Here is a 21,499-nt window from a genome sequence, read left to right on the forward strand (position 1 = left end):
TATTGGATTATGTAATTTATTGCTAAAATCAGGCAATCATGAATGCAGATGCTATGGCGTTTAATCAAAGAATCATAATACAGTAAAAAAACTGAGCAGCATATATACTTTTTTATGTCATGTGCAGATGGGGGGAAGAAGGAGTATCTCTGAAGTGTCTGGCACAAAGTAGAGATCAACAAATATTGAGAGAATGTTTAGTTAAATGAAATGATTCACATAATTAATATCAGAGGCACTGTTCTTCATTCTGGAAAAGAAGGGCATTACATACTTTATAGGAAGTAAAAATCATGATTACATTACACAAGATGTAGGAACATGTACCATCTGAAAACCCAATTTGTCTCAAGGGAAATTTTCTAAACGTTTCACTAGGAATTCCTTACTTCTTCTGATGAAGAATAACAGAGAAAAATACAAACATTGTAGAAAAAATTCTAGCTGTACAAAACTGACTCTCGATAAATGACCCAAAGATGTTGTGGACACAGTTAAGGAACTCTAAGAGAAATACGAGTTGCAACTCCTGAGCCAAGATGGCCGAATAGGAACAGCTCCCGTCTACAGCTCCTAGCGTGAGCGACGCAGAAGACGGGTGATTTCTGCATTTCCATCTGAGGTACCGTGTTCATCTCACTAGGGAGTGCCAGACAGTGGGCGCAGGTCAGTGGGTGAGTGCACCGTGCGCCAGCCGAAGCAGGGGCGAGGCATTGCCTCACTCGGGAAGTGCAAGGGGTCAGGGAGTTCCCTTTCCAGGGGTGACAGACGGCACCTGGAAAATCGGGCCACTCCCACCCGAATACTGTGCTTTTCCGACGGGCTTAGGAAACGGTGCCCCAGGAGAGTATAGCCCGCACCTGGCTCAGAGGGTCCTACGCCCACGGAGTCTCGCTGATTGCTAGCACAGCAGTCTGAGATCAAACAGCAAGTCGGAAGCCAGGCTGGGGGAGGGGCGCCCGCCATTGCCCAGGCTTGCTTAGGTAAACAAAGCAGCCTGGAAGCTTGAACTGGGTAGAGCCCACCACAGCTCAAGGAGGCCTGCCTGCTTCTGTAGGCTCCACCTCTGGGGGTAGGGCACAGACAAACAAAAAGACAGCAGTAACCTCTGCAGACTTAAATGTCCCTGTCTGACAGCTTTGAGGAGAGCAGTGGTTCTCCCAGCACGCAGCTGGAGATCTGAGAACGGGCAGACTGCCTCCTCAAGTGGGTCCCTGACCCCTGACCCGCGAGCAGCCTAAGTGGGAGGCACCCCCCAGCAGGGGCAGACTGACACCTCACACGGCCGGCCAGGTACTCCAACAGACCTGCAGCTGAGGGTCCTGTCTGTTAGAAGGAAAACTAACAGAAAGGACATCCACACCAAAAACCCATCTGTACATCACCATCATCAAAGACCAAAAGTAGATAAAACCACAAAGATGGGGAAAAAACAGAGCAGAAAAACTGGAAACTCTAAAAAGCAGAGTACCTCTCCTCCTCCAAAGGAATGCAGTTCCTCACCAGCAACGGAACAAAGCTGGACGGAGAATGACTTTGACGAGCTGAGAGAAGAAGGCATCAGACGATCAAATTACTCCGAGCTACGGGAGGATATTCAAACCAAAGGCAAAGAAGTTGAAAACTTTGAAAAAAATTTAGAATAATGTATAACTAGAATAACCAATACAGAGAAGCACTTAAAGGAGCTGATGGAGCTGAAAACCAAGGCTTGAGAACTACATGAAGAATGCAGAAGCCTCAGGAGCCGATGCGATCACATGGAAGAAAGGGTATCAGCCCTGGAAGATTAAATGAATGAAATGAAGCGAGAAGGGAAGTTTAGAGAAAAAAGAATAAAAAGAAACGAGCAAAGCCTCCAAGAAATGTGGGACTAAGTGAAAAGACCAAATCTACGTCTGATTGGTATACCTGAAAGTGACGGGGAGAATGGAAACAAGTTGGAAAACACTCTGCAGGATATTATCCAGGAGAACTTCCCCAATCTAGCAAGGCAGGACAACATTCAGATTCAGGAAATACAGAGAACGCCACAAAGATACTCCTCGAGAAGAGCAACTCCAAGACACATAATTGTCAGATTCACCAAAGTTGAAATGAAGGAAAAAATGTTAAGGGCAGCCAGAGAGAAAGGTTGGGTTACCATCAAAGGGAAGCCCATCATACTAACAGGGGATCTCTCGGCAGAAACCCTACAAGCCAGAAGAGAGTGAGGGCCAATATTCAACATTCTCAAAGAAAAGAATTTTCAACCCAGAATTTCATATCCAGCCAAACTAAGCTTCATAAGTGAAGGAGAAATAAAATCCTTTACAGACAAGCAAATGCTGAGAGATTTTGTCACCACCAGGCCTGCCCTAAAAGAGCTCCTGAAGGAGGCACTAAACATGGAAAGGCACAACCGGTACCAGCCACTGCAAAATCATGCCAAAATGTAAACACCATCGAGACTAGGAAGAGACTGCATCAACTAATGAGCAAAATAACCAGCTAACATCATAATGACAGGATCAAATTCACACATAACAATATTAACTTTAAATGTAAATGGACTAAATGCTCCAATTAAAAGACACAGACTGGCAAATTGGATAAAGACTCAAGACCCATCAGTGTGCCGTATTCAGGAAACCCATCTCACGTGCAGAGACACACATAGGCTCAAAATAAAAGAATGGAGGAAGATCTACCAAGCAAATGGAAAACAAAAAAAGGCAGGGGTTGCAATCCTAGTCTCTGATAAAACAGACTTTAAACCAACAAAGATCAAAAGAGACAAAGAAGGCCATTACATAATGGTAAAGGGATTAATTCAACAAGAAGAGCTAACTATCCTAAATATATATGCACCCAATACAGGAGCACCCAGATTCATAAAGCAAGTCCTGAGTGACCTACAAAGAGACTTAGACTCCCACACATTAATAATGGGAGACTTTAACACCCCACTGTCAACATTAGACAGATCAACGAGACAGAAAGTCAACGAGGATACCCAGGAATTGAACTCAGCTCTGCACCAAGCGGACCTAATAGACATCTACAGAACTCTCCACCCCAAATCAACAGAATATACACTTTTTTCAGCACCACACCACACCTATTCCAAAATTGACCACATACTTGGAAGTAAAGCTCTCCTCAATAAATGTAAAAGAACAGAAATTATAACAAACTATCTCTCAGATCACAGTGCAATCAAGCTAGAACTCAGGATTAAGAATCTCACTCAAAACCGCTCAACTACATGGAAACTGAACAACCTGCTCCTGAATGACTACTGGGTACATAACGAAATGAAGGCAGAAATAAAGATGTTCTTTGAAACCAACGAGAACAAAGACACAACATACCAGAATCTCTGGGATGCATTCAAAGCAGTGTGTAGAGGGAAATTTATAGCACTAAATGCCCACAAGAGAAAGCAGGAAAGATCCAAAATTGACACCCTAACATGACAACTAAAAGAACTAGAAAAGCAAGAGCAAACACATTCAAAAGCTAGCAGAAGGCAAGAAATAACTAAAGTCAGAGCAGAACTGAAGGAAATAGAGACACAAAAAACCCTTCACAAAATTAATGAATCCAGGAGCTGGTTTTTTGAAAGGATCAACAAAATTGATAGACCATTAGCAAGATTAATAAAGAAAAAAAGAGAGAAGAATCAAATAGATGCAATAAAAAATGATAAAGGGGATATCACCACCGATCCCACAGAAATACAAACTACCATCAGAGAATACTACAGACACCTCTACACAAATAAACTAGAAAATCTAGAAGAAATGGATAAATTCCTCAACACATACACCCTCCCAAGACTAAACCAGGAAGAAGTTGAATCTCTGAATAGACCAAAAACAGGAGCTGAAATTGTGGCAATAATCAATAGCTTACCAACCAAAAAAAGTCCAGGACCAGATGGGTTCACAGCCGAATTCTACCAGAGGTACAAGGAGGAACTGGTACCTTTCCTTCTGAAACTATTCCAGTCAATAGAAAAAGAGGGAATCCTCCCTAACTCATTTTATGAGGCCAGCATCATCCTGATACCAAAGCCTGGCAGAGACACAACAAAAAAAGAGAATTTTAGACCAATATCCTTGATGAGCATTGATGCAAAAATCCTCAATAAAATACTGGCAAACAGAATCCAGCAGCACATCAAAAAGCTTATCCACCATGATCAAGTGGGCTTCATCCCTGGGATGCAAGTCTGGTTCAATATACGCAAATCAATAAATGTAATCCAGCATATAAACAGAACCAAAGACAAAAACCACATGATTATCTCAATAGATGCAGAAAAGGCCTTTGACAAAATTCAACAACGCTTCATGCTAAAAACTCTCAAGAAATTGGGTATTGATGGGACGTATCTCAAAATAATAAGAGCTATCTATGACAAACCCACAGCCAATATCATACTGAATGGGCAAAAACTGGAAGCATTCCCTTTGAAAACTGGCACAAGACAAGGATGCCCTCTCTCACCACTTCTATTCAACATAGTGTTGGAAGTTCTGGCCAGGGCAATTAGGCAGGAGAAGGAAATCAAGGGTATTCGATTAGGAAAAGAGGAAGTCAAATTGTCCTTGTTTGCAGATGATATGATTGTATATCTAGAAAACCCCATTGTCTCAGCCCAAAATCTCCTTAAGCTGATAAGCAACTTCAGCAAAGTCTCAGGATACAAAATCAATGCGCAAAAATCACAAGCATTCTTATACATCAATAACAGACAAACAGAGAGCCAAATCATGAGTGAACTCCCATTCACAATTGCTTCAAAGAGAATAAAATACCTAGGAATCCAACTTACAAGGGATGTGAAGGACCTCTTCAAGGAGAACTACAAACCACTGCTCAAGGAAATAAAAGAGGATACAAACAAATGGAAGAACATTCCATGCTCATGGGTAGGAAGAATCAATATCGTGAAAATGGCCATCCTTCCCAAGGTAATTTACAGATTCAATGCCATCCCCATCAAGCTACCAATGACTTTCTTCACAGAATTGGAAAAAACTACTTTAAAGTTCATATGGAACCAAAAAAGAGCCCGCATCACTAAGTCAATCCTAAGCCAAAAGAACAAAGCTGGAGGCATCACACTACCTGACTTCAAACTATACTACAAGGCTACAGTAACCAAAACAGCATGGTACTGGTACCAAAACAGAGATATAGATCAATGGAACAGAACAGAGCCCTCAGAAATAATGCCACATATCTACAACTATCTGATCTTTGACAAACCTGAGAAAAACAAGAAATGGGGAAAGGATTCCCTATTTAATAAATGGTGCTGGGAAAACTGGCTAGCCATATGTAGAAAGCTGAAACTTGATCCCTTCCTTACACCTTATACAAAAATCAATTCAAGATGGATTAAAGACTTAAATGTTAGATCTAAAACCATAAAAACCCTAGAAGAAAACCTAGGCATTACCATTCAGGACATAGGCATGGGCAAGGACTTCATGTCTAAAACACCAAAAGCAATGGCAACAAAAGCCAAAATTGACAAATGGGATCTAATTAAACTAAAGAGCTTCTGCACAGCAAAAGAAACTACCATCAGAGTGAACAGGCAACCTACAAAATGGGAGAAAATTTTCGCAACCTACTCATCTGACAAAGGGCTAATATCCAGAATCTACAATGAACTCCAACAAATTTACAAGAAAAAAACAAACAACCCCATCAAAAAGTGGGTGAAGGACATGAACAGACACTTCTCAAAAGAAGACATTTATGCAGCCGAAAAACACATGAAAAAATGCTCACCGTCACTGGCCATCAGAGAAATGCAAATCAAAACCACAATGAGATACCATCTCACACCAGTTAGATTGGCAATCATTAAAAAGTCAGGAAACAACAGGTGCTGGAGAGGATGTGGAGAAATAGGAACACTTTTACACTGTTGGTGGGACTGTAAACTAGTTCAACCATTGTGGAAGTCAGTGTGGCGATTCCTCAGGGATCTAGAACTAGAAATTCCATTCGACCCAGCCATGCCATTACTGGGTATATACCCAAAGGACTATAAATCATGCTGCTATAAAGACACATGCACACATATGTTTATTGCAGCATTATTCACAATAGCAAAGACTTGGAACCAACCCAAATGTCCAACAATGATAGACTGGATTAAGAAAATGTGGCACATATACACCATGGAATACTATGCAGCCATAAAAAAGGATGAGTTCATGTCCTTTGTAGGCACATGGATGAAATTGGAAATCATCATTCTCAGTAAACTGTCGCAAGAACAAAAAACCAAACACCGCATATTCTCACTCATAGGTGGGAATTGAACAATGAGAACACATGGACACAGGAAGGTGAACATCACGCTTCGGGGACTGTTGTGGGGTGGGGGGAGGGGGGAGGGATAGCATTAGGAGATATACCTAATGCTAGATGACGAGTTAGTGGGTGCAGCGCACCAGCATGTCACATGTATACATATGTAACTTACCTGCACATTGCGCACATGTACCATAAAACCTAAAGTATAATAATAATAATAATAATAATAATAATAATAATGATAAAAGAAATACGAGTTGCTATTAAGCAAGCGGCCTAGGTAAAATGCAAAAGTTGTATTTATCAGACATGTGGAAACTTGGTGTGGCATCTATGCTCTCCAGTGTGCTGAGAGTTGTGAAAGAAAGTGCAGTTAGATGATGGGGACCTCTGGAACTAGGGAAAAAGTTATTGCAGAAGTCTTAGAAAAAAGCCTACTTTTCTCTTTGGCAATCTCTTCATCTTATTGGCTCTGTCTCTTTATATCTGGCTTTCTTTGTATGTCTGTTTTTTTTCTATCAACTTTCTTCTTATTACACATTTTCTCATTCCTCTTTCAAATCTTTTTTTCAATCTGTTTTTCGTTTTTTCTACTTCTCCAACCAGAAGTTGGCTCAAAATGGACATTAGTTATATTTACTGAATAAAAATTCACATTAATATCTCTAAATTCCAAAACCAAATAGTTGCATTTCTTTCATTCAAAAACTCTCTTCCTAAAGTTACATTTATTTTTGTTTGTGTTTGTGGTTTTCCAGTGATCTTCTTCTGAAAGTCAGGAGACCCTAAATACATACAACAGAGTTTTTTCATATTTTTCTCTCAGAAGCTAAGAGAAAGGCATAAAATCAAACCTTTTAGATAATCTTTGCATCTTGACTTTAGAGGTTATTACTGTCGCTAGACACATAATCTCCCCTCCTTTCTTTAGGAAATAATATATATATAGTCAAAGAAAAAAAGTGAATTAAAAAGGTCTTGGTATACATCCTAGCTGACCCATTGGCTTACAGAGGTCTTTTCTACTTCTACTTATATTATCTATACAGGTATGATAGGGAAGATACCCTGCGTGTACACAGGGAGATGGGCTGAAATGTGTATAGTAATTTGAATGCTGTGCCCCCAAATTATTGTCTACCCAGAACCCCAGAAACTGATCTTATTTGGAAATAGGGTCTTTGCAGATGTAATTTAAGTGTAAGTGAGGTTATACTGGATTGGGCAATACCAAAGTCCAAAGACTGGTGTCTTTATAAAAAGAAGAGAGAGCACACAGAATAGAAATACATATAAAGACAAAGGCAAAGGATGGAATCGTGCATCCACAAGCCAAGGAACGGCAAGGATTGCCAGGAGCGAGGAAGAGGCAAGAAGGGATTCCTTCCTAGAGTTTTCATCGGGAAAATAGGCCTGCTGACTATTGCTTTCAAACTTCTAGCCTTCAGAAGTGTAAGAAAATAAATTTCTGTTTTTTTATGCCATGAGGCTTGTGATATTTTGCTATGACAGCCCTAGGAATCTAATGCAATGTGTTCTGCAAGCTTATGTTATGCTTTGGAATCTATAGAAATTGCTCATTATAACCCTGCTGCCTAGAAAATATAAATTTATGAGGTAGTTTTTTTTTCACTTGTCAAGTTTACACAGATGAGTAAACTGAAATTTAATCAGTCAATAATATTTACTACATATTTCAGTGAGTTATAAATATTTCTTTACACATTGTTGCTGCCAACTAAACTATGACTTCTCCATGAAATGAATTATATTACTCTATATACCCAGGGCCAATCAATATGTGTTTAAAGATAAGTAAGAGGGGCTGGGCACGGTGGCTCATGCCTGTAATCCCAGCACTTTGGGAGGCCGAGGCGGATCACGAGGTCAGGAGATCGAGAACATCCTGGCTAACACGGTGAAACCCCGTCTCTACTAAAAATACAAAAAAAATTAACCGGGCGTGGTAGTGGGCACCTGTAGTCCCAGCTACTGGGGAAGCTGAGGCAGGAGAATGGCGTGAACCTGGGAGGCAGAGGTTGCAGTGAGCTGAGATCGCGCCACTGCACTCCAGCCTGGGTGACGGAGTGAGACTCTGTCTCAAAAAAAAAAAAAAAGATAAATAAGAGGGCAAATGAAGAGCAGCCAGGGAGGCAAAACAAGCAGGAGACAGATAGGAGAGTGAAGGGGACAAAAAAGGGGGAAAAAAGAAAGAAAAAATTTATGATAAGAACTTCAGTGTTGGCATCATTTGACTTGAGGATTGTCAAAACCCAAAACCACTTGGAAGCTTTAAGGCATGTAGATGAAAGTCTTCCCACAAATGATGAACTAGACTAAAGACCAGCAGTGAGTAGAGACATGGAATTGTATTGACAAGAATAAATATTACTGACCACTCATTATGTGCAAGGTACTGTTAAGTATTTACCAGAAATAACTATGCTTAAACCTTGCAACAAACTTTTGAGGCAAGGGTAGATGCTGTTACTACTGTACTCACAGTGTCAGCATGTGTCCAAAATCTCAATTGTAGAAAATGGCAAGATGATTTAAACTCAGGACAATAGTGACTCACAGCATTTTTTGTCCCATCCATTATGTCTCTGATTATTTATTTATTTATTTGTTTTTATTTTTAGAGATGGGGCCTCACTCTGTCACTCAGGCTGGAGGGCAGCAGCACAATCACATCTCACTGCAGCGTCTATTTCCTGGGTTCGATAGATTCTCCCACCTCAGCCTCCCAAGTTGCTGGTACTACAGGTATGTACTAGCACACCTGCCTTCTATTACAGCTCTTGATGTGCCCTTAAGAAGGACTCCATATTTTGTTTCTATGTTCCTCTTACTGATCTCTTGGTTTTGGCCTCTTTTGGTGTTCCCATGCCTTATTCTAGGAAGCCTTTTTAATTGTAAAAATTTTTCTCCCAACTTTTCAATTCATTGGTTTCTCATTCTCACTGCCAGCAGGAGAGCTTTCCTCCTCACTGGCATCAAATGTGAACAGGGATATGACTGTAGCCTAAGTCAGCCCATGTCTGCAGACACAGCATGTCATTTCCTTCCCAATTCTGATGCTTGCAACTGACAAGGACACCCATATTAAAACAGTAGCAGCAATACCAGCCACTCAACAACACCAAAAAATTATCATAATAATAGGAATCAATTTTTTCATTCTAACATTAGTTTTCTGTAAAGAAATCTTTTAACAAGTATAAACACTTCAGGGTTTTTTTTTCCCCCTCATGCTTAACTCTTCTGAAGACTATAGACAATTTGTCTACCTCAAAAAGTGTTAAATGATAAATTCAGAAATGAAAGTTAATTTTAAATATGGTTAACAAAACACTATATATTTTTGATGATACTTAAATTGTATATTAACCGCATCATCTTGGAAAATAATATGACCACTCTATTCAGACTGAAACCATATTAGAATAAAAGATTCTTCAAGGTTAAAACACCACAGTCCATGAACTAAAGAGTGTAATATAAAAATGTGCAGCATTTCTTTTAAAAAAAATAGATTATACTCAACCTTATTTACTTGAGCAAATGGTTTTTAATCTATTATGTAGTGTTTTAAGCTCAAGTGGTATAATGAGATACTGGCTGTAAGTCACGGTAGTCACTACTATCTCTGAATGTGTTTTTCAGCAACAACTTTAAATTTTCCAAGCATAAGTGTAAAACCAATTTAAGTTTTGAAAATGACTGAACACTTTGGAAGCAGAGATGTTACTTTTCAGCATGATTGGGTCCAAGTCAAACAGTTTCCAGGAAGTTTATGATGATCATCCTTTCTTTTTAAGCAGCTCCTATGTTTAATCAGTATATCAAGAGAGATTGTATTTCTACTTAAAGTTTAGTTATGTAAACAGGCATAATCGACAGAGCTCAGACAATCAAACTATCATATGAAAACTTTAAATAGAAGTACATTAGAAGAAAAAGTTTATTGCTTATTTGGATTTTCAGAGGGCATATAGTATAGCTTTTGATGCATCACTTATTATGAGGCTTAATAAATTAGCTTCAGTATAATTAACTCTTAAATCAAGAAAATGTACCCAGTTTTGCTGATGAGAGGTCTAAATAGTGCTGCGTTCTCAAGTATAAAACATATCCTTTCCTTAAAATTGACCAATACTCTACTTTTCTTCATTCTTAATTTCAGGAATGCCTATTTTTTTCAAAAATGATATTTTTCAATGAATTAAGGCTCTTGAAAAGTGTTGGGTATTAATGACAATATCTCTATGGAATAATATATTTTTATTGTTAAATATTTTTATAGATAAAGCTTTTTATTGATGAATCTTTAAGATTAGATGTTTTGCAGGAACACTTTCAAAACAGTAGTATTTTTTCGTAAAATTAAAATGTGAGACAGGGTTTGTCTTCTAGATACAAAATAGTACTCAAAAAATAACTTAGACTACATTAAAATTAAAGACATTTGTTTATCAAAAGATGTCATTAATATATGAAAAATGAAGCCAAAGAGTGGGAAAAAATTGCATGTAATATGAATACACATGAAAGCACTTGTACTTGAGTATAAGAAGGATTCTTCCAAGTCAATAAGAGAAAGGATGACACAATAAAAATAAGAGACAGAAAATTTGAAAAGGCACTTCTTAAAAGAAGGCATCTAAATGGGTAATAAACATAAGAAAATATAGTCATCAGCTATGAGGAAAATAAAAATTAAAAGCACAATATCATACATAAACACCAGAAAGACAGACAATTTCAAATTCTGGTAAGTTAAGAGAACACATACAATGCTGGTGGGAATATAAATTACTACAAGACTGGAGAAGTGATTTTCAGTTTCTGCTAAAGCATACCAAATGATTCAGCAATTCTACTCTTAGGTATATATGGGAAAAATAAATGTATTCATATATGCAAAAAAAATTCAAGATTGTTCTTCATGATAGTCCAAAATTTCTGGCAACTCAAATGCCCTTCAAGAGTATAATGGGTAAACTGTGTTTCATTTCAATAATGAAATATTATATAGTCACAAGTATGAACAAAGCTATTGCTACACATAAAATATGGATGAACTTTACAAACAAATTATTGAGTGAAAGAATCCAGGCACAAAAATAACCTACTATATATGTATGTGTACTGGTAATGTTCCATATTTTAATCTGGTGCTGGTTACATGAGTGTGTTTGCATTGTTACAACTAAAGGAGCTTAGGATTTATATACTTATTTAATGTAAAAATAAAAGCAAATGGAAAGAAGGAAATATTTCCTGCAACAAAAATGAAGTAGCAATGGTTTTACAGGGAGAATAATAAGTGTAGTAAAAACATTATTTTACGGTAGATGTTAAGAAATATTGGCATTATTCACAATAATAAGGTCAATCCCACTCTTGGGATAATGCACAACTTTATTTTTGTGTATTATTTAGTGTGACGGGCAGTAAAGAGGCAGAGTATCTTCATGGAAGGTCATACCTCGGGAGCCAAGCATATCTAAGAAGGAATTCTAATTCTAAACTTACTATATTATTTTAAACAAAGAAACATTAAGACATTAATGAATTAAGAACAATAATATCTACCCTAAAGACTGTGGTGAGGATGACAGATAATATAAAATTTGGCTTTCAATGCCTGTCACATAGTATGTACTAAATGTATGACAGCTTAAGTATAAATATGGATACCTTAGACATATCATCTTACATGTATTCAAATCAAAGTTTATGATCAAAAACAAAAATATCCAGATGGATCTACAGAAGCAGGTAGTTTTTTAAAAAATAAAGAAATGATGGACGGTTTCTCATTGAACTATAATATCAAATGAAAACTTTTTTTGTAGTTGTCAGAAAATTTTGGCCACCTAGGTATCAGTGAATTATAAGAAAAAGTCTTATAAATAATAATATAATAAGTCATTTTGTTTACTTATCTAGTTTCCCATGAATATAAACTATTTTTTTATAGATTTCAAATCACTACAGAAAAACATATTACTAAAATAACTACTAAAATATCATTGAATCAATTTTATTGTGTCTTGCAATGTTGACCATTTCATATAAACACATTTTTCAAACCAAGCACTAAAAAGCTACTTATTTTATTCACATTGAGGGAGAGGTAGTGATTTATTGTGGATACTTGCAATATGTTATGAATGAATTTCTGAAAATTCGTGTGTAATGTAACTCCATGCAAAGCAAAGCAAAGTGTTTTTTTTTCTTTTTTTGTTTGCTTTTTATTTTGCCAGTGAGAAACTAGATTTAATGTTATCATTCATTCACATGGACAATGGTAAGAGGTTTTGGTTTCTCTATTTCTTGTTGGTTAGCTGGTTACTATCAAATGCCCAAGGACAATTCTCATTAGCACCAAACCTTTTCACATGGGAGTAACTAGTTTTCAATTAAAATAAAATTAATGACATATGCAGATGTAGATTAAAATATAACCGTATATAAACTAGTAAGAGATATTAAACTAGAAAATTGAAAAACCAGCACCTAGAAAGAAAACATAGGTGGAAATTTTAAAATTGAGATAGCATTTTTTGTTAAATCGTTAGGATAACTACCACTATATATTCAGACCAACTAAGATCAGAAAGAAGAACATGTGAAATGCTGAGAGGAATCTCTCTTAACACTTAAATGAGTTTCAAGGAGAGAGAGAAAAATACAAGCTAAGCTCCTAAAATGAAATTACAAGACATGGGATTAGCAATTTATTAAAAATTACACCCTTGATTTTCCTCTGAGGAAAAAAAAACAGTAGTTTTATAAACAAGGGCATGAGATAGATTTCAGATTGAGATTTATACTACCATTCTGTTCTCACTGAAAAGTATTGATAGACAAAAATTAAATAAAATTTTAAGACTTTTCCATTTAATCTGGGCAAAAATACAGTGTTTATTATGTGAAATAAAATTTATCAATTTATTTTTATTTATAATATAAAGTGTTTTCAAAAAATGTACTCTTTTGAGTGTTCAAAATAATACAGGAATTGTTCTCTATGCCTAGGAATTATGGCAAAGCAAAGCAAAAGCTTAATTCTGCTAACTAAAGAGCAAACTGTTTTTTTAATGTATAAAAATACCTAATTTTTTCAAGTTTGAAATTTGTGTTACTTTGCAATGGTAGATTTACTTTTTCTAACTTTTTTTTAAAAACTATCCTTCTTTTATCAATGTAAAACTATTCAAAGAAGTACAACAGATTTTTTTAACATCCGAAAAACGAATTCATATGATACACTCAAAACACTCAAAATTTACAATCCAGAAAGAAGTAGTCTCCCTGAAATAGAAAAAAAAATGCCTTTCTTTTTGTCATCTTCACTCCTTATATATAATATGTATTTCATATTATTTACATAAAATATAATCACAGTCTGAGAGACTATTATTATTGTTATTATTTTGCCTCCCAGAACTCATCAAGTAAATTTACTCAGTCTTCTTACTACGTTTCTTTTTAACATTATCTGAAGCATCAGCTGTAAGATTTGAGGCCAATGAACCAGGGTCATTGAAAGGTAATTTTGTTTTTCTTTTCTTTTCACATGAAAACTATTGTTGCCAGCCAAACAGTATCCAACTCAATGTATCCTCAAAAGAAACAAATGTCATGCTAGAAGTCTCTGTAATCATTATGGCTATCTTTGTGACCATAATAAAGATGTTATAAAGGAATATCAGATTATGCTTTGATATTGCCAGATGCTTGGTGTGCTGGAATATGAGGATAACTGACCCCAGCACAGTTATCTAGGAAGGATAAGACATCTTCAAACATCTATTACCTTCTGTTTCCTTTTACCAACTACTCAAAATTCGTGATAATGGTAGGACCTGCACCTTGTGCCCATCCGATAGCTATCATGAGAATCCAGCCTCATTTTTCATATTATCTATTAGCATGTTGGACTTTAACTGCTATTTTCCAAATTCTAGTCACTTTCTTCATTCTCTCAGCCAGGAGTTCAACAGGTAGAAGTGAACAACCTTGGGCAAAAAAATATAATATGCCAGGTGGAAGATGTCAGTAATATGTTAGTGTTGTTTGTAAGAAATCTCAGTGGATGCTCTGTAAGCAGTACATAGACTAAAATTCCCCCACCAAAGCAGTGGAGCATGGCAGTAATTCAGCTTGAAATAGGATTCTTCCATGCCACTGCCGCTGCTGCTGCTGCTGGCTTATGCTTTAGTGTCATCACTGACACTAGATAGTAGGCGATGTCAAAAACAGCGACTGAGATATGTGGGAGAAGGCCAGAGCCAGGTCATCCTACTGAGAACTCATGACGATGACCGAGAATGGTGGTGTCCCAAGCAGTGGTGATGGGTTCTTCTCATGCACGGTAAAGCAAGTTTTTCAATAAGAAAATTAAATGAGTATGTTAAGAGGTGTCACTCGTGGTGGTAGGAGGATATCCCATATTCCCATAGTCTAAATTGACTTAAAAATTATGGAATACAATAAATTTTAAAAGTAAGTAGTTGTAAAATCTCAAAATTTTAAATACTAAGAAATTAAAAAGGAAAAATGAACCGTGTAGCAATTATGTCAACAATGACAGGTCTGCTTTCTTGGTGGAAAGGTGGCTATGGGCAATAGGTAAACACATGGATGTGCCTCTGTTTCAATAAAATTTTATATTCAAAAACAGAAGATGAAATATATTTGGCTCATGGACCATAGTTTACTGACTCCCGCCCTACAGCATTATGGTCACACAGCTGAAGCTGAATAGCTGCCATTTTTGGGTACTGGTCAATTGGAAGGAAGGACAGAAAATGAAAAAGAAGATATTGACCACTATCTTAAGGATGATTACCAAAGGTAGCACATATTACTTCCACACATATTTCATTGGTAAGAATTTAGTCATATCTAGCTGTAATGAAAGCTAGGAAATGTAATGGTCTTGGGCAGATTTGTGCCTGCTACAACTCTATTAATGTTTAAAGAAAGAACAGAATGAATTTTGGGGGAACTATAACAGCATTTTCCACTAGAGGAAAGCCTGATTTTCTGCATCATGTCTAAGTTCCAGCATGATAGTTTTGTGCTTTACTTAATGTAATATTTTACACAACTTAACCTCTTAGTTCCTTGATATCCTCTTCCATAAATTAGGGATGATAATGGAACCTATCTCATAGATTTATGGCAAACAATAAATGTTAACACATTTAAGTGCTTCGAGTGCTTTAAGACAATACCTCAAAATTGCTTTGATATGTTTAGAGGTAACATTAATTCCATTTAATAGATTAATAAATTGAGGCTCAAAGATTTGAGTGCCTTGATTAAGATAATAAAGCTAAAAGGTAGAAAACCAGAAATTAAATCAGGCTTTATTAATTTCATTCTTTCACTATACCACACATTGAGCACTGAGCACAGAAAAGGATGTCAGTCAGACAAAAATGTGTGCGGAGATGGCAAATGGAATTCTTAACAGGCAGAAGATATTGCACTATATTTGCATGTTGATTGGATTGATCAGACAGGAAGACAACTTTTTGTGATAGAAAGATAAGGAGAGGATAATTGCAGAGGCAAAATCTTGCATAGACAAGATAGGTTAGGGTTTAGTGCATAAGTAGAAGGCTTGACCATAGTTAGGAGAACAAACATCCAAAGTAACAATCACATGGCATCTATGACTTCTTTCAGCAATGTTTTGCAATTCTCTTTGTAGAGATCTTTCACATCTTTAGTTAGATGCTTTCGTAATTATTTTTGTGGCTATTTTAAATGAGATTGTGTTCTTGACTTAGCTGTCAGCTTGAACATTATTGAGGTATAGTATAGAAATGCTACTGATTTCTTTTTTTTTTTTTGAGAATTAGTCTCACTCTGTCACCTAGGCTGGAATGCAGTGGCATGATCTTGGCTCACTGCAACCTCTGCCTCCGGGGTTCAAGCAATTCTTCTGCCTCAGCCTCCTGAGTAGCTAGGACTATAGGCATGAGCCACCACACCCAGCTAATATTTGTATTTACCCCTAGTAGAGACAGGGTTTCACTATATTGGCCAGGCTGGTCTCCAACTCTTGACTCATGATCCACCCCCCTCAGCTTCTCAAAGTGCTGGGATTACAGGCATGAGCCACTGCACTCAGCCACTGCTTTTTATACGTTAACTGTATTCAGAATGTTTACCAAATTCAAGCCCCTGATGGAATCTTTAGAGTTTCCTAAATATAGAATCATATGATCAGTGAAGAGAGAGAGTTTTACTTCTTCTTTTCCTGTTTGGATACCTTTTATTTTGTAGTCTTGCCTGATTGCTCTGGCTAGGACTTCCACTACTACATTGAATAGGAGTGGTGAGAGTGGGCATTCTTGTCTTATGCCAGTTCTCAAGGGGAATTAATGTTCAAGTTTTGCCCATTCAATATGATGTTGCCTGTGGGTTTGTCATAAATTGCTCTTTTTAGTCTGAAATATGTTCCTTTGATACCTAGTTTGTTAAGGGTTTTTATCATGAAAAGTTTTTACATTTTACTGAAGCTTTTTCCACATCTCAGACAAATGGAAAAACATTCCATGTTCATGAATTGAAGGAATAAATACCATTAAGATAGCCATAATACCCAAACAGAGAGAGAGTATTCATATTTTTATAGGAATAGAATTGAATCTGTAGACTGCAATTGGAAAGCAATCTACAAATTTAATGTTATTCTTATCAAACTATGTACATCACATTTTCATAGAATTAGAAAACACTGTTCTAAAATTTGTATGGAACCAAAAAACAAATAACCCCATTAAAAAGTGGGCAAAATGTATGAACAGACACTTCTCAAAAGAAGACATACAAGCAGCAACCAAAAATGAGCCTGAATAGCCAAAGCAATCCCAATCAAAATGAACACAGCCAGAGACATCACATTACCTGACTTCAAGCTATACTATAAAGCTACAATAATCAAAACAGCGTAATACTGGTACAAAAACACACACACGTAACAATGTAGCAGAAATTAATCTTCACCCAAAGCCACCTCATCTTTGACAAAGTTGACAAAAATAGACAATAGGAAAAGGACTCCATATTCAATAAATGGTGCTGGGTTAGCTGGCTCCTCATGTGTAAAATAATGAAACTGAATACTTACTTTTCACCATATACAAAAATTAACTCAAGATTGATTAAAGATTTGAATGTAAGACCTCAAATTATATGAATCCCAGAAGAAAACCTAGGAAACTCCATTCTGGATATTGGCTTTGGAAATAAATTTATGGCTAAGTCCTCAAAAGCAATTGTAACAACAACAAAATGACAAGTGAGACCTAATTACACTAAAGACCTTCTGCACAACAAAAGAAACTATCAACACATTAAACAGACAATCTACAGAATGAGAGAAAATATTTGCAAACTGTGTATCTGACAAAGGTCTGATATTCAGAATAGTTTAAGGAACTTAAACTATTCAACAGCAAAAAACAAATAACACCATTAAAAAGTGGGCAAAAGATAGAACAGACCTTTCTCAAAAGAAGACATAGGTGTGGTGGCTCACGCTTGTAATCCCAGTACTTTGGGAGGCAGAGGCGAAGGCGGGCGAATCACCTGAGGTCGGGAGTTCGAAACCAGCCTTACTAACGTGGAAAAACCCTATTTCTACTAAAAATACAAAATTAGCCAGGTGTGGTGGTGCATGCCTGTAATCCCAGCTACTTGGGAGGCTGAGGCAGGAGAATCACTTGAATCGGGGAGATGGAGGTTGCATTGAGCCAAGATCGCAACATTGCACTCCAGCCTGTGCAACAAGAGCAAAATTCTGTCTCAAAAATAAAAAAATAAAATAAAATAAAAATACAAGCAGCCAAAAACCATAAGAAAAAGTGCTGAACATCACTAATCATCAGAGAAATGTAAATCACAACCACAATGAGATACCATTTCATACCAGTGAGAATAGCTAATATTAAAAAGTTAAAAAATAACGGTGATGAGGCTGTAGAGAAAAAGGGAATGCTTATAAGAATGTGAATTAATTCAATTCAACCACTGTAAGAATGGAAATTAATTCAGCTGCTGTGGAAAGCAGTTTGGAGGTTTCTCAGAGAACTTAAAACATCAGATGGGTGTGGTGACATGTGCCTGTAGTCCTAGCTGCTTGGGAGGCTGAGGCAGGAGGATCACTTCAGTCCTAGATTTCAAGGCTGCAGTGAGCTGTGATTGCCCAAACTGGGCAATGGAGTAAGACCTCCATCTCTAAATTTTTTTTTTTTTTTTTAAGAACTTAAAACAGAACTTAAAAGAACTTAAAACAGAATGCATTCAACCCTGAAATCCCATTACTGGGTATATATCCAAAAGGAAATCAATTGCTCTACCAAAAAGACACATGCACTCATGTTTATCACAGCACTGTCTACAACAGCAAGGGCATTGAATCAACTTAGGTGACCATCAACAATGGATTGGATAAAGGAAATGCGGTACATATGCCCCATGGAACATGCGGCCATAAAAAAGAATGAAATTATGTTCTTTGTAGTAAAATGAATGCAGCTGGAGGCCGTTATCCTAAGCGAATTAACACAGGAATACAAAACCAAATACCTCATGTTCTCACTTATATGAGGGATTTAAACATTGGGTACTCAGGAACATAAAGATGGCAACAATAGACACTGGGGACTACTAAAGCGGGGAGGGAGTGGGAAGGCAAGGGCTGAAAAACTCACTGTTGGGTACTAGCTCACTATCTGGATGAAGGGATCATTTGCACCCCAAACCTCAGCATCACACAATATACCCAGGTAACAAACCTGCACATGCACCCTCGAATCTAAAATAAAAGCAGAAATTATTTTTAAAAAACCAAGCACATTGGTATAGATACAAGTGGGTTAATATAGTGTGATTTGTAGTGGAGGAAACATGAGAAAGCTTTCTTCTAATGGATTTTATTTTCTTCCTTTTTTTTGAGATGGAGTCTTGTTCTGTTGCCCAGGCTGGAGTACAGTGGCACGACCTCGGCTCACTGCAAGCTTCGCCTCCTGGGTTCACGCCATTCTCCTGCCTCAGCCTCCCGAGTATTTGGGACTACAGGCGCCCGCCACCACGCCCAGCTAATTTTTTTTTGTATTTTTAGTAGAGACGGGGTTTCACCATGTTAGCCAGGATGGTCTCGATCTTCTGACCTCGTGATCCACCCGCCTCGGCCTCCCAAAGTGCTGAGATTCCAGGCGTGAGCCACCGCGCCCGGCCCGATTTTATTTTCTTAATGAACTACAAGACAGGGTGATCACGGAGGAAAAAGAGGGAATGTTAGAAGTGTGAGGGAAAGGCATTAAATAGTTGTCTTTAAGTGTGGGAACATTTTTAGATAAGTGAAATGTAGATGTATTTCTAAGCACCTTTAAATGCAAGGTTAACCGTCATATTTTTTTAGAAGCATAGAATCAGTAAAGCTTTGTGTTTTCCCCACCCAAGTCCGATGTCAAAATGCAGGCATGTAATAGACAGATAATTTGACTTAATCAGGCTTGTGGGTTAACCAGATATATATATATATCAGGAGAGAGAAGCAAACGGAGCTGAAAATACATCCAAGGGAATTAGTCGACTACAGGCTGGACTACAGAAACTAAATTGGTTAGGAAGGGATTGAAAGATATAGAGCAGTGAGGAATAGCTACAGGCTTGTAGAATCAAAGGACATTTAATTTATGTAGTGATGAGGTCAAATAATTGTGATAGTTTGGGCAGAAGAGGGAGTATACTGTAATGGTTTTCAGAGGGTAGATTGTTGAGATGGAGATGATGAAAGAGGTGTATTACTGATATTCACAGTGTCTGTGGTTTCTCCGTAGTACTGGAGACTAAAGAAGTGTGGCAAATGGGATCAGGTGGAAAGAGCACCAAGAAACCAGTTGCAATGAGCCAAGATTGTGCCACTGCATTCCAGCCTGGGTGACAGTAAGACTCCGTCTCAATCAAAAAAAGAAAAAGAAAAAGAAAAAATAAAATAAACCAGGATGTGGTAAAAAAAAAAAAAAAAAAACTTATGGGATATCGAAATAAATAAGAATTGTAACCAGAGTAACATTCAGAGAATAAAGTAAATAAGGTACTAAAATGCTGAGGGAATTAGAAGCAGTGATCAGGGAATTTACAGATGTCTGCAATGAGGAAGCATTGCAACCACAAACTGATGGCAAATGCTACAATATAGTTCTAATAGTGTCCCTTGGAATTTCTTTTTTTTCTTTCTCAAGTATTCAGTGAATACAAATAATTTAATATGGATAACAATAATTTTCATAATTTAAAACAATACGCAAGAAGCTCTTTAGAGTTCTGGATTTCCTGTAGTTTAACAAAAGTCACAATAGGAGTAATTAAATCTATCTAATGAAAGAAGATATATTTGAAATTAAGGTAACCAGTTTACTTTCCTTTCAGAAACGTTTTGATAATTACAATTAAATTGCTTAAAAATTGTATTGGTCTTAACTAAATTTTAGTTACTCTAAAATAAGCATACAATCCCTGCAGATGCATAGAAATGAAAACAAAAGACTATCTGCAAGGAAGTAAGATCATATGCAAACATATTGGCAATTAGACCTTGCATCTCCAAACACCAGTTTTTTGTTCCCATAGCTAAGAAATCTACAACATTTAATGGTTGTGGAGCCTAGTGCAAATTCAGCTGGCAAAAGTGCATAAACAAGATGCAGCATTATACAAAGAATTAATGTGATTGTCAGCAAAATCATACAGGAGTTAGAAAACATTAAGCTATCATTTAGGGAAAATGGATTCTGATTTATAATGCCTATGTTCAGTGTTTCAACACACTTAGACTGTTTATATATCACTAAGACATTAGGTGATTTTAATTGACCAAGCAGCTGGTTTGACTAAATTCTGAACTGAAATGACTGAGTTTCTAAATTTGCTTAGTCACAGACTTCACAAAACCATAAATGGAAAAAGGATTATTTCTATCTCTATGTATTTAAGCAGCAGAAAGCCTTATGAAATCATATTAATATGATAAAGCAAGCAGAAGAGGCAAATGTGAGGCTTCTTGATATTTTTTGTGTCATGCACAGACAGAAAAATAAGAATAGAACCTGGCAGCTTCAGGTCATGAGCACACTAAAGC

The 21,499-nt window shown here is 36.9% G+C and overlaps 1 pseudogene; it reads right to left on the reverse strand.

Moving 5' to 3' along the window:
* Positions 1-13,796: 13,796 nt before the first annotated feature.
* LOC129034214 (trimeric intracellular cation channel type B-like) lies at positions 13,797-14,652 on the reverse strand (annotated as a pseudogene).
* Positions 14,653-21,499: the final 6,847 nt, after the last annotated feature.

The sequence above is a fragment of the Pongo pygmaeus genome, chromosome 2 (assembly GCF_028885625.2).
Source record: "Pongo pygmaeus isolate AG05252 chromosome 2, NHGRI_mPonPyg2-v2.0_pri, whole genome shotgun sequence".
Lineage (NCBI taxonomy): Eukaryota > Metazoa > Chordata > Mammalia > Primates > Hominidae > Pongo > Pongo pygmaeus.